The sequence below is a fragment of the Polyodon spathula genome, chromosome 7 (genome assembly GCF_017654505.1).
Source record: "Polyodon spathula isolate WHYD16114869_AA chromosome 7, ASM1765450v1, whole genome shotgun sequence".
In the NCBI taxonomy this organism is placed as follows: domain Eukaryota; kingdom Metazoa; phylum Chordata; class Actinopteri; order Acipenseriformes; family Polyodontidae; genus Polyodon; species Polyodon spathula.
In genome coordinates, this window is record NC_054540.1 from 18,362,390 (window position 1) to 18,376,823 (window position 14,434).

Sequence of the window (14,434 nt, forward strand, 5' to 3'; positions counted from 1 at the left end):
ACTCTGCCCAAGTATGAGAACACACTGCATCGGGATACTTGTAAATGTTACGCTGTTTAGATTGTATTATTATTTGAGCCCATCTAGGCTATTTTGTCTCTGAATCCCTTTTGAAATTCCTCTTTTCTTGTATCTTTGAAACTTTGAACAGGGTTACAGAAGGAGAGTATGACTGCCTATCTTTTGAGGAATTGTGAAATTCCTTTAGATTTACTTTCTGTGTGTGTCACAGCAAGGCTTACCAGTTACCTGCATGCTCTTTAGGCATATTGTAATTAAATATGAAAAAGCACATTATTGAGCTGAACGTTCATAGGGCACATACTGCAGGACTTCATTTGAAATACTGTGCAGGAGCTGAGATCACAGTTTGGCAAATTATGTTGCCTTTTATGTCTGAAGTAATTCAGTCAGCTGGCTGTGGCCTGTGCTGTGAAAGACAGACCCCATATTGTTATATTGTAACTGAAGTACTTAAACAGCCTTTATTACTAAAGATGTTTACTTTCTCGGTTATGCTTAACAATCTGGTGTGGTGGGCTGGGAATGCCTTGAGGGATTGTTGTTTGTGTGAAATACAATCTGTTTTCATTATAATATGGTTAGAAGCTTATGAATTGCACAGAATGTAAATACCTAGTCTTCCCTTACAAAAATGTAGAAATCTTCTTATATTAGCACAATATTGCTGATAGACTAAGCATAGTTGTTTATGTCATTTTGTCAATGCCCACAGCCACCTGGGCTCATGTTATAATGCCTGGGCAGTTTGCGATGTGCCCAGCTGCGGCGGGCAGATGCCGAATTAGCTTCGAATTTTATGTAATTTCGGCATCTGCCCTGGCTGGTGAACTGCCCACAGTCACTTGGGCGAAAAAAGATTTTTAACAGATACAGTTACAAACAGAGGAATGCAATGTTTATTTAAATAACTTAAATACATTCTGGCAATGCTATAGTAATGGAACTAAACAAAATATCAATGCACAGTTTATTTTCATCATGGGTTAGATATAGAGGTTAGAGTAAGTGAGGGGTGGGAGGGGGGTCCAGAATAAAATGCAACAATGTTTTATTTTATTCTTATTGCAGTAATACAATACACATTTCTGAGCAGAGTTGCATTGTTTGAATGAGAGATCATTCAATATCAGCAAGAGACTAATAATCACAGTTAAGTTTAAAGGTGTAAAAGCCACCCAGTTAAATATAGTTACCTGAAACTCAGGAAGAGCACAGTGCCACAACTAATTTATTATAATTAATCATTAAGCAACAGCATAAAGTTTGTATTTTTCTTATTTAGAAATATGAGCAACAGTTTGACTCAGAAGAAAATGTTTTCTTATCAAAAATTTAGTTTTTGTTCTGTAGAAAATATTTTTTACACATTCAAATAATATTATGTCATGTCTAACATTAGTTGACATCAGATCTCAGACAATTAGACTTTTGTCTCTGCATTTCATTAAAATAAATAAATAAAAATAAATATAAAGGATTCAGTCGGTCTGATGATTAAACAAAGTTATTCGACTGAGGAACTATTATTGAGAACTGTAGCAGATACCCAGAGGATGAACACTGCTGTGTTACTTTCCATTAGCCTTTCATTTGTTACAACAGGGTGCACTAAAGTCTGTCTTCGCCATGAGCCCGGGTGGCTGTGGCAGTTGACGAACTGCCTGGGCAGATGCCGAAATTACATAAAATTTGAAGCTAATTTGCCAACTTCTGGCTTTACAGCAGCTGCCCGATTTTGGCAACAGTCCGTAACATATATATATATATATTATAGACTGTTCCAGCCGTAGGAGTTGCCGTCTTTTTCCTTTCTGTGTCGAACCCCGGTTGAGAAGTTTGTAAAGCAACTTTTAGCGCTGGTATACACACCCTTCTAATTATATATATATTTGTGAAAAAAATATATAAATTCACTCAATAAACTGCACAATCAATCTAGCCTGTAGTGTTAGATTTCTTGGGACTCTTAATCAAAAGTATGTAATCTAGCCAGTTTTTTATGCTTTAAAACATGATTATGTATTATTGCAAACATGATTTGCTAATTATCAATCTATTGTTATAGAAATGCCTTCTTAATAATATACATACTTTTGCGCCACATCAGCAAAACGTAACGCATGAGTTATTTAATAGATTGATTAAATATATTTAGCATGCATTTGTATTACAGATGCCAACAGCAGTCTAAACCAGCTTCATGGAGATTCTTAAAAGCTTAGGTCCCAAGCAGGTGATGCATAATTACCTTTGACATTTGTTTATGATATCGCTAGAGGTGTAACAAATAACTGTACACTTTTTATTTAAATTTTATTTTTTACATATTACGATCGTAATAGAGGTGTGTGTTGTGATAGCACCACAGTACATAGTTACTTGCAGTCCACCGAATGATTTATACAATACTTGGCATGGATATACAATCTCCCTATCATGTAAATGTTGTCCTTTAATAAAACAGTCCACCATTTGTTATCATTTTATCTTCTTATCACAAAGTAGTTAATCAGGACCATGGCATGTATTATGATACAGTACCACTGCATATTATGATACACATTGTATAGTGACCTATATGCATCATTACACCCCTGCTTATTTTGAAGTAAAATGTTTCTTAAGATTTCATGAAGCTTATTTCGAGTATCTATATAATTCAGTGTGCAGCCCCAGAGCAAAGGGGCAGTGAAAAACAAATCGAATTTACAAAAACATAATGATCTGCCTCCATATTTAATTTATCACATAAGACATGTAAAATACATCTTTGGAAATTATGAGAAATATCAATAGGATATATTATTATTTTATTTTGAAAATAAGCCATTTACAAGGGAGTCCATTGCATAGCATTGACGCTATATTGTTGAACAATAATCCTGTTATATTAAAATTGTATATTGATAAAGGCAGCATTTGTCACCACATACTACAATTGAAGGTTTGTTGTACTACTCAAAATAATGTGTGTTTAATGTATAGAATATCATATAAACTGCACTACTGTGCATCTGGAGTCCAGCTTTAAAGTTCAGCCCAGGTTTTAGAACAAACCTACTATCTGAAGTGAGCTAAACGGTCATTTCAAAACCCATCCAGAACTTTTCTCCAGATGAAATCAAGAACCACCATTAAAGCTTACTGAATGTTTATTTTTATGTTTTTTCTTTGTGAGAACAATTCTTGAACTCACACTTACACTATATTTAGGAAATGTGAACATTTATTTAAAAGCTTCATTTTAAAATATACAATATGTAATTTTAATACCGATATGTATTAAACTAATTATTTTATGTGCAGTGTTGATGTACAGTGTATGAAGCTGTGGTGACTGTATGTAAAATAGCTGCGCAGCTGGAATGTAATATGTTTTCTAAGAAGTTTGTAAAAATACTGATCAGTTTTGCTTTTTAGATGGCTATGTTGTTTTGACAAATTGTGAGTATTTTGGTAACAAGCTGTATATTTTGTAAAGATCTGAAGCAAATAAATACAAACAAATGATCATTAAAGAGTGTATTTGTTTCACCAATGGTACTGTTAAGTAATGTAAAATTAGATTTATGCTTTTCAGAATTCTTGACCATGTAATTACTGTACATATGACGGTATTAATAACACCATATGAATGCTGCAACTTTTAAACATATGTATCAACTTGTGCCATTGGGGATATCAAAGAGAGATCTTAAATAGCATTCCCAATTAAGCCAGTCAATATGCATTTAGACTTACCATTTCAAGAACATATTGCCAAGAGGATAGCATACTTTGCAATAGATCTGACTGTATGTTTTGTGCTTGGTTCTTATGGGTGATCTTTTCATCTTTATTTTCTATGCTGCACATCAACTGGAAATGATTATGCACTAGGTCTTCTCCTCTGAGTATTGTTTGAGGTTGGTCTTATTGAGTCCCTCCAAGCTATTATAATTGGGTAGGACATTTCTTTACTGAAAGCATCCATTAGATTCCAGTAGAAACTGACTATAGCCGGATGAGATCACCAGCACGCGGGGGTCAACAAGTAAGATTCAGGACCTATTCTGGGTTTGGGATGTAATGTGATACCAAGGACTGCTGGTGTTCCATAGACCATAGACTTCAACAAGTGTTATTACTGTTATTATTGGTTATTACTGTACATATTGTACAGGCTACACATTGAAAGGATTTGTTTGTTATTTGTATGTATATATATATATATATATATATATATATATATATATATATATATATATATATATATATATATATATATATATAGTATCAGTCAAAAGTTTGAGTACACTTGTTGAAAACTAGGTTTTTTTCATAACTGACAATGTTTTACGTCGTATACGTTTCTGTAAATACTTGAAAATGAAAACACATGTTACAATATACAAAACAAAACATAAGGAGTATCAAAGCAATGTTCAAGAAAATTGAAAATTGTCTCTAAATCTTGGATTCCTCAAAATAGGCACCCTTTGCCTTAATAACAGCCTCACAAACACGAGGCATTCGGTTAACAAGTTTCAACAGGAAATCACCCGACATGTCTTCCCAGCTCTTCTGCAGCAATTCCCAGAGATGTAGGGCACTTGTGGGTAGCTTTGCTTTGACTCTTCTGTCCAGTTTGTCCCATACAAGTTCTATGGGATTGAGATCTGGAGATTGGGCAGGAAAGGTCAATAGATTGAGTTGTCCTTCACTTTCCTTCTTTGCCAGATAGTTCTTGCACAACTTTGAGGTGTGTTTTGGGTTATTATCTTGTTGAAGAAAGAACAACTGCCCCAACTAGCCGTAATCCTGACGGAATGGCATGCCTCTGAAGTATGCTATGATAACCATGCTGGTTGATCTTGCCATGGACTTGGTAAAGATCACCAGCTCTGTCACCAGCAAAGCAACCCCAGACCATGACATTGCCTCCTCCATGCTTGACAGTGGGAACCACACATGCAGAACTCATGCGCTTACCCTCTCTGCGTCTTACAAATACTCGGCGGTTGGACCCAAATATTTCAAGTTTTGACTCATCAGTCCATAAGACCGACTTCCACTCCTCAGACGTCCAGTTTCTGTAATTTTTGGCCCAGGCAAGTCTCTTCTTATTCTGCACTCTTAACAATGGTTTCTTTGCAGCAGTTCTTCCAGTTAGGCCAGCTTCACGCAATCTCCTCTGAACAGTTGATGTTGAAACATCTGTACTTCTAGTAGCATTTAGCTGAGCTTGTATTTCAGGGGCAGTTAATCGCCGGTTTCGCAGACTTGTGACTCGAATGAACTTGTTCTTTGATTCTGAGGTCACCCTTGGTCTGCCTGACCTTGTTTGGTCCTCATGAGTGCCAGTTTCTTTAAATCGTTTGATGGTCTTGGCCACAGCAGTTACAGACACTTGCAAAGTTCTTGCGATTTGTCTAAAAGATTGACCTTCATTTCTTAAAGTAATTACAGACTGTCTTTTTTCTTTGCTTAACTGAGCGTATTTTGCCATTTTCTGCTCCCTTACATTCAGGAATGATAAACTTGTGCCTATGCTACCTATATTTATAGTAATCATGGACCCTCACCTGTTAACAATAATTGGTGACAAAAGTTTAATTAGGTAACATGCTAGTTAACTCAGAGAAAATCTAACAAAGACACTTATATACTTAGGCGAGTGTTCTACACCATGCTATACACATTTCAGACTTTTAACTGACTTGGGCTTCAGACTGAAACTTTGGGTGACCATTTCATTGAAATTGACAAGATTTACATTTTCATTTAAAAATTAAATTTTTGAATGCAATTCACATGATTATCAGCTTATATAAGTAAACGTATCATATAATGAGATATTAAGTGTTTATAAACAAGTTTATACAGTTAAAAGCATAGAAAATTATGAAAAACCTGGTTTCAAGCAGGTGTACGCAAACTTTTGATTGGTACTGAATATACAGTTGTAGTTAAAAGTTTACATACCCCAATGGAAATTTATAATTTGGAGAAAGTCTGGTGAGGCATACAAAGAAAAGACACCATACCTACTGTCAAGCATGGAGGCGGTAATATCATTCTATGGGCCTGTTTTCCCTCTAATGGAACAGGAAATTTAGTTCCAATACATGGTAAAATGGATTCCATAACATACCAATATATGTTGGCCAATCATCTGAAACCCTCCGCTACAAAAACTGGACGTTCCAACACGACTACAGTCCAAAGCACACATCAAAATATACTTCAGAATGGTTAAAGAAGAATGAATTAAAGGTTCTGGAATGGTCTATTCAAAGTCCCAATCTAAATCCGATTGAGAATCTTCGGTATGAGTTGAAGAAGGCTGTGCACAAGTGAAGTCTTTGGAATTTAAAAGAACTGGAACAATTTTCCATTGAAGAATGGTCAAAAATCACTAAAGAATCATGCGAGATCATTAAGAAATATGCTAATCGTTTAAAAGAGGTTATTATTGCTAAAGGTGCCTAATTGATTTAATTTTCCTTGTCGGGGTATGAATACTTTTGAATTAAGACTTTTGGAGTTTTGCAAAAAAAAAAAAAAAATGCTGAAATAAGTAATTGCAGACATCTATTTCTTGTACCTTTTTTTTCTCATCCACAAAAGCAAAACTCTTGCTACAAAAGATTTTTCCCAAAATTCTTTGTTTTCGAGAAATTTCTAGAAATCATACATTTCCATTGGGCTATGTAAACTTTTGACAACAACTGTATAGATATATTAGTCCCTCCAGGATTCCAGGATTCCGCGGTTGTGGAAAAAAGCATGGAATTTGCTCGCTTGCTCTCTCGCTCTATCTATCTCTCTCTCTCACAGAATGTTCAATTTTTTGCTAAAAAACAAAAACTCAAACATTTGCTCTCTGCTATCACTGTACATGTCACTAGAGCGCATATACGCTATTTGTATAGTGATAAGTGTGGCAGGGTTTCAGTTCAAGCTTTAGTTCAGCCAATCGTTGAGCTCTGGAAACAAATCTAAAATTAGTACCGAATATAACGGCAAAAGATCAAAATGCAAGTCCAATATTTCCAATAACTCTCCATCAGAGCTTCTGTTAAAACGTCACAATACCGTGACAATGACCATGGATAGACAGACAGTGGCTACTGAAGAATGAAACAAGGTAACATTATTATTATTATTATTATTATTATTATTATTATTATTATTATTATTAATTTTTTAGTCTCAAGGTCAGAGAAAAACAATTCCGACATTGCTTGTACTCCCTTTGCTGCAGGTCCTGAAAGATGTCATTCTAATTATATATGGAAATACATACATTTTTGTACAGGAATGCTCAAAAAGAAAGGGGATGGCGAAATATATTAGATATGATCTGATTACTTGGGATGGATTAACATTTTTCTGAACTTTTTCTTTTAATCGTTTCTTTCCTGTTTGTTTTGTGGTATGTGATGGTAGCACTTTGGCCTTTGTCAAAGAAACAAAATGCTAGTGTATCAGCCAATCAGTGTCGCCTGTCACTGTTTCCAAGCGCTTGTCACAGCTTCCATTTCTATGTGCTGTTTTGATGTGGATACGTTTTAAAATTACAACATTTTGGTGAACAACAAATGTTTCTAACAATACCCTGTTACATTTGTACATAAAATCATATTATTACTAATACGATGAACTACAATTATATGTTTTGGCCATAACTGCATTTAATTTCTCGCCTCTCTACCAGTACACTTCCACAACTATGTCTTCAAAAATCAATATTTGCAATAGATTTAGCCCCCTCACCACAGAAGACAATTCTGATACCACTTCTAGTGAGGTACTCTTTATTGGAGACGCTATTGTTAGCAATACCAACATGTTTGCGAATAGCCAGAAGATGTCTGTTATTGCATCTCAGGTGCTGGAGTTCTTGGTATTTCAGCCACATTAAAAAACTTGGTCAAAAAACATAGCAAGGTTTCAGCTATAATTATTCATGTGAGTACAAATTACATTAGCTATAGAGAATCTGAGACCCTTTAAAAACACTTTGAAACCCTGTCATGAAGCAAAACAGACAGGAAAGAATATTATATTTTCTGCCCCCCCCCCCCCCCCCACTATTCTCATTAAACAACGGGCTAGCAGATTGCTGTTCCCCTGAGAATTTAGGGTTTGTTAATAATTGGGAAAGCTTCTGGGAAAGACTAGGTTTTTTTTTAAGAGAGATGGACTGCATCCTAACAAGAGAGGCTCAATCAGACTAGTAGGAGATACACAAAACTGTTATAAAAACCTTTGACTCACTAAGCTTCCAGGAGACTTTATTGTGAATTCCCAGCCATGCATACAAACAGGCTGCCCTATCACTGTAATAGCACTGCCTTATTATCTATTTCCAGCTTTTTTCAGGGATTATGTTAAAAAATTTTTTTTTTTATAAAAATGTAACTGACAGCTAGAGAAAATGCTATTAATTCAACAGCAACCTCTTTTCGTGTGGCATTACTGAATACACGATCTCTGGGTAATACATCTCTCCAAATTAATGCTTTTATTCTGGAATTAGAAATAGACTTCTTGGCTGTGGTTGAGACATGGCTAAAACAGGACGAGACTTTCCCATTAATAGCGGCCTGCCCATTCGGTTTCTCCTTCTACCAGAATGCGCCTAACCAAGGCCGGGGTGGTAGCATTGCTACCATTTTTGGTGAGGAACTCGATTTTTACCTAGAGAATACTGATGGTTATACATGTTTCCAACTACTTACTGCTTCTGTAAAAAAAAAACTCAATCTATCTACATCATAGTAATCTACCGACCACCCAGACCAAATTCTCCTTTTCTCTCAGAATTTTAAATATTATTTACAATTATCTACAATGACTGTTAAGCAATTTTAATATTGGATGATTTTAATATATATATCGATGTGGATCTAGATCCCTTTGTTACTGGTCCCACCCATATTCATGGTCATACATTAGATTGAATTCTCACTTGTGGTTTAAATATTCAAAATCTAATAATTACAGATCTTGCACTCTCTGACCACTCAACCATCCTTTTTGAATTATCATTACCTAGCTCTATTAAAAAATCAGTGCGCTTTGTTAAAGTTCGCCCTCATAACTCACAGATTACTGATTTATTTCTGGAAGCACTGCCTACTCAAGCGCCCATCCAGGCAGAATCAGGGGATATGCAGGTGTTTTACTATAATACCACTTTGAGCACTATTTTTGATACTATAGCCCCTATTAAAAACAAAAGAATTACTGTTACAAGATTTTCTCCATGGTTCAATGAAATTACACATGCACTTAAACATACATGCAGAAAACTAGAACGCAAATGGAAAGATACCAAACTGCAAGTCTTTCTTCTTGCTTGGAAAGATGGTATTCTGAAATACAAGGCAGCCTTGTCTTCAGCAAGATCAGCTTATTACTCAAACCTAATAGAAACAAACAAAGAAAATCCCTGTTTCTATTCAAAACAATAGCCAAACTAACTAATCAATAGAAAGAATGCTCTCTGGGTGCACTACCTTCATAGCAGTGACGCTTTTATTAATCATTTAAACAAAAAAAATAATGACGTAAGAAATCAGATTTCTAATACTACTGACAACTTAAACAGGCCGCTCAGCAATAAAGACATAGTGATTTGCGTGGGTCCTGCTTTATCAGACCATACCTTTGATTCTTTTGTTTTACTCAATCAACCAGATCTTATTGACCTAATTGGTAAAACTAAAACCACCACATGTGATTCGAACCCCATTCCTCCTAAATTGCTCAAAGTTATTTTTTGTAAAATAAATAACACCGTCTTAAATATAATTAGAATATGGATAGGAGATTTCCTGTAACCTGATTGGTCAATCAGGCAGGCTTAAACCACGATTAACGTTAGTATTCAAACTTTGTTTATTCATCGTTCCAAATCAATCAGCCTGAAAAAAAAAAAAACCTGTCCCACAGACCTGTAATCGCTTCTGTCAATGTCTACTTCCTAGCTGTCCTTGCTGTATCTATTTAAGTTTAGAATAGCAAATAAAGTTTTTTATTTAGTTATTTTTTTTAAACTCAATCAAAAATAGTGTTAATCAGTGGCTATAGCAACTACTCTCTGGTTTTATTCACAAGTTGTAAAACAAATGGATGCAGACTGACATTCAATAGCTTTGACTCAACAGATCACCAGCAACACAGACATGGTACCTGTTCTCTGACAGCACTTTGAATCAACTTTATGAACACAACAAACAGCATGATTACCAATAACACATTAAAAAAATCAAAGTAGCCTAACAGTAAATACTGATATCTGGCTGCACAAATATGCACTCAAATCCTATTTTTAAATATGCACTCAAATCCTATTTTTAAATATGCACTCAAATCCTATTTTTAAATTTTTTTTTTTTAATTATTGATAACAAACACTTCACATAATGATACAAACAGCTGCATGTAAGTAGAATATTTTAATACGGTACTGTATTAAATTGTTATTTATGCCGCAACTACAGGGTCCTCTGCTTGGATTAAACCAAAGAGCCTGAACAGACCAAGAATGTTTTTTGAGAAAACCGCATTGCTCATGGAAAACTGAGATAAATACTTAGCAACCAAAACTAGTTTTTCATACAATCAGGTTAAAACTATTAGAAAAACATAATTTTTTAATGTTGTTTAATGTATCCATTTTCTAATAGTATTTGAGCAGTCAGGAGCCTTCACGCCTTCGGCTTGGGCATGTAACTGCACGAGGCGGACATTACCACACAATTAAGCCTGCTCCTGAGGGCTCAAATGCTTAATTATTAGCTCTCACTCATATCACACTATTCCTGAGTCTTTCAAGGTTGCTGTACTATGACCACTGCTTAAAAAACCACAAACACTGAACAGTTTTAGGCCTATTTCAAATCTCCCCTTTCGATCCAAAGTTTTGGAGAAAGTGGTAGGTAACCAATTAAATTCCTTTTAACAGCCCATGTCGTGAGAAATTCCAGTTGGTTTTCCGCCTGGGACGTAGTACTGAAACTGCTCTAGTAAGGGTCCGCGGACACGGGATCACCTACAGTCCTTGTTCTCTTAGATCTAAGTGCAGCTTTTGACATCATTGACCATGCCACCCTGATTGACCATCTCAATAATCTTGTGAGATTGTCAGGCACTGTATTGTCCTGGTTTAAGTCATATCTCTCAAATAGACAACAATACGTTAAAATTGGGGACGACATCTCCTTACTATGTGAGGTTACTTGTGGTGTTCCTCAGGGTTCTCTTCTTGGGTCAATTTTATTTTCATTATATATGCTGCCCTTGGGTGATATTGTCTGTAGACATGGGATCAACTTTCACTGCTATGCTGATGACTCCCAGCTACTGTATATCTGTCTCTAAAACCAGGTGGTGTCTCTTCTATAAAAAGCTATCTTGCTGATATCAAGGTACGGATGTCTAATAATTTCCTTATGTTAAATTCAGAAAAAACAGAGATAATGATTTTGGAATCAAAAGATAAAAAAAAAACATAGATCTGTCTGCCTTCACAGAGGATATTTTCCCATACTCTCAAAAAACTGAAATGAGGAATCTCTGTGTAATTTTTGACCCTGACCTCTCCTTTGAGCCACATATTCAGAATATAATTTAAGTAATTTTCTTTCACCTTAGAAATATTGCTAAGGTGAGGCACTTCCTTTCACAGCACGATGCTGAGAGACTGATGCATGCTTCTATATCTTATAGGATTGATTACCGCAATGCCCTGTTCTCTGGAATTCCAAACTGTATTCTGTCACGATTGCAGCTTGTACAAAAGGCTGCAGCCAGGGTGCTGTGTGATCAGTCCTCCACTGGCTCCCGGTGCTGTCCAGGATTGACTTTAAGGTCCTTCTTATCGCCTATAAAGCCCTAAATGGTTTGGCTCCAGCTTATTTGAAAGATATTTTAGTCCCATATGCCTCTGGCTGGCTACTCTGATCCCAAGATGCAGGGCTGCTACCTGTCCCAAGGATTTTAAAGCAAAGGACGGGTGGTAGAGCATTCAGTCATATGGAATGCTCTACCATGCATAGTGAGAGACGCACCTACATTGGCAATTTTTATTTTAATTAATTAATTAATTTAATTAAATTAAAAACATACTTTTATAATAGGGCTTTTATATCTTTATAATTTTCTTTTTTTATATAGTTTTATTCCTATTTATTTGATTTGAGTTCCTCATCCATTGCTTTTATTTGCTTTAATTTAAAAATGTTTTCGCTTGCTGTTTTTATTGTTTATACTGTTTTTATTGTACAAAATGTACTTCCGAATGCTCCAAATTGTTATGTTTTATGTATATTTTTAAAAATGGCATCTGTGTGCTGTAACAATTTTTAAAAAAAGTTAACTTTCTTTGCTTTATTGTACGTGTCTTCTTTGATTTTCATAAAATATGGCAAACATGTTTGTTCTGTTTTTTTTTTTCAGATTTTAGAAATGTGATTTAATAAAAAAAATGAATTTAACTGTGACTTACTTTTTCTTCTTTAATACTCATTAACACTGTTTATCATTAAAGTCTTTACTGCAGAATTGGACAAGTTCTTTGTAGAAAACACACTTATTATTATTATTATTATTATTTATTATTATTATTATTATTATTATTATTATTATTATATTTTATTAGTTTGTATCAGTAGTGTGGTGAATACAATAGATCCATTTGAAAATATTTGGCATACATCACATTCCAGAATAATTGGTATAACTCAAAGAGGTAACAGAAAAGAATGCAAAATATTGTGTTACTGTATTAAAAAGAGTATTTATTCAGTGAAGATTTATTTTTTGTTTGTTTGCGTTGCTATCACCTAGAATTTCACAGACTTGTTATCTAACAGTAAAAGGTGTGACAATCTAACCCATCTTTTGATGAAAGGATGTCCAGAGGATTTCATTGAATTTCCCGTCACCAGGGTTGTGATTCAGAAAAAACAAATCTTTGGGAGGTGGAGGATAGCAGAAAAACAACAGGAATGTTACTCAAATAGCGCCTCAAAAAATGACTCTAAAACTATGAGCAGATAAAACAGTCTTTCTGAACAACATTATTAAATGAGTACCTAACTTTCATTTCATCTTAAACCTGCTTCTGTATGCCAGAGTTTACCTTATATCACTACATCATGATTAATTATAAAATACAGCACTCAATGGTAGAATGGGTTGTAACAACACAAAGTTATTAGTTATATTATTATAACCACATTTTTTTTTTTTTATTTAATCGTTGCCAATGGTTTTTACTCTGGTTTTCTCCCCAATTTGGAATGCTCAATTATTATTTTTATCCCAGTACACTGCTACAACCCCCTGGTGACTTGGGAAATGGCAGCTGAAACACTTGTCCTCTGAAACGTGTTCCTGCCTGAATGGTTTTGCTGCAGACCCACGTGCCCTGGTGTGTGGTGAACCGGTGGATTGCCCTGCAGATCTAATCCCTCCCTACCTGGATAATGCTTGGCCAATAGTGTGCCACCCTCTAGGAACCCCTGGCTATGGATGGCAATGACATAGCCTGGATTTGAACCTGTGATCTCCACGGTGACCTACAGGGTGCAACCTTCACTCCATGTGGAGTGCCTTTACTGGATGCGCCACATGGGAGACCCCCAAAGTCACATGCTTTGTTGTGTGTGTGGAGTGGGGGAGGCTTGCAGCTGTCTGACATACTATACCTGCTCAGTGAGTAAACACAGGACTTCAATTCCATGTGCTTCCAATCATCAAGCAGATTTCAATAATTGTAACATTTATAAACAGGAAACAAAAAGCAAAAACTGTGTGTGTGTGTGTGTTTGATACTTTGTCAAAAACTACTGTTCAAATCTTAAACATGTGACCCTCTCAAGACAGCCCTGGGGTATTTAGATCGGCCACTGTTTAGAGCAACTGCATCAAGTGTCTTTATGGCTTATCACTGCACGTATTTCACCCAGATCACTATGAGGTGTGTGTGTGTGTGTGTGTGTGTTATATATATATATCACTATACGTTATAATCTAGGGATATATTATATATATAATTTATGATATATAATATATATTATATACTACAATATACGTTATCTAAATCCCCAACAATATTATAGCTGCAAATACCAAGTTGCCATTCAGTTCAGTGAATTTAGTTGTAATAGTCAACTGCCAAGAGTAGAGGTAATGAGAGTATTACACTATTTATACACTGCAAAGTCACCAAGGGTACTGCTGTGTAAGATTAATGAAAAGAACATTCTGAAATAGACAGTTAAGAGATGCTTTTAAAATAGAAAGTACATTACCTTCATGACTGCCAACCACAGAATACCAAAATCATTAACATGATGTATTAGTATATTGGCTATGGCCCTCAAAAAATGCCACTACTCTTAATCAGGATTGA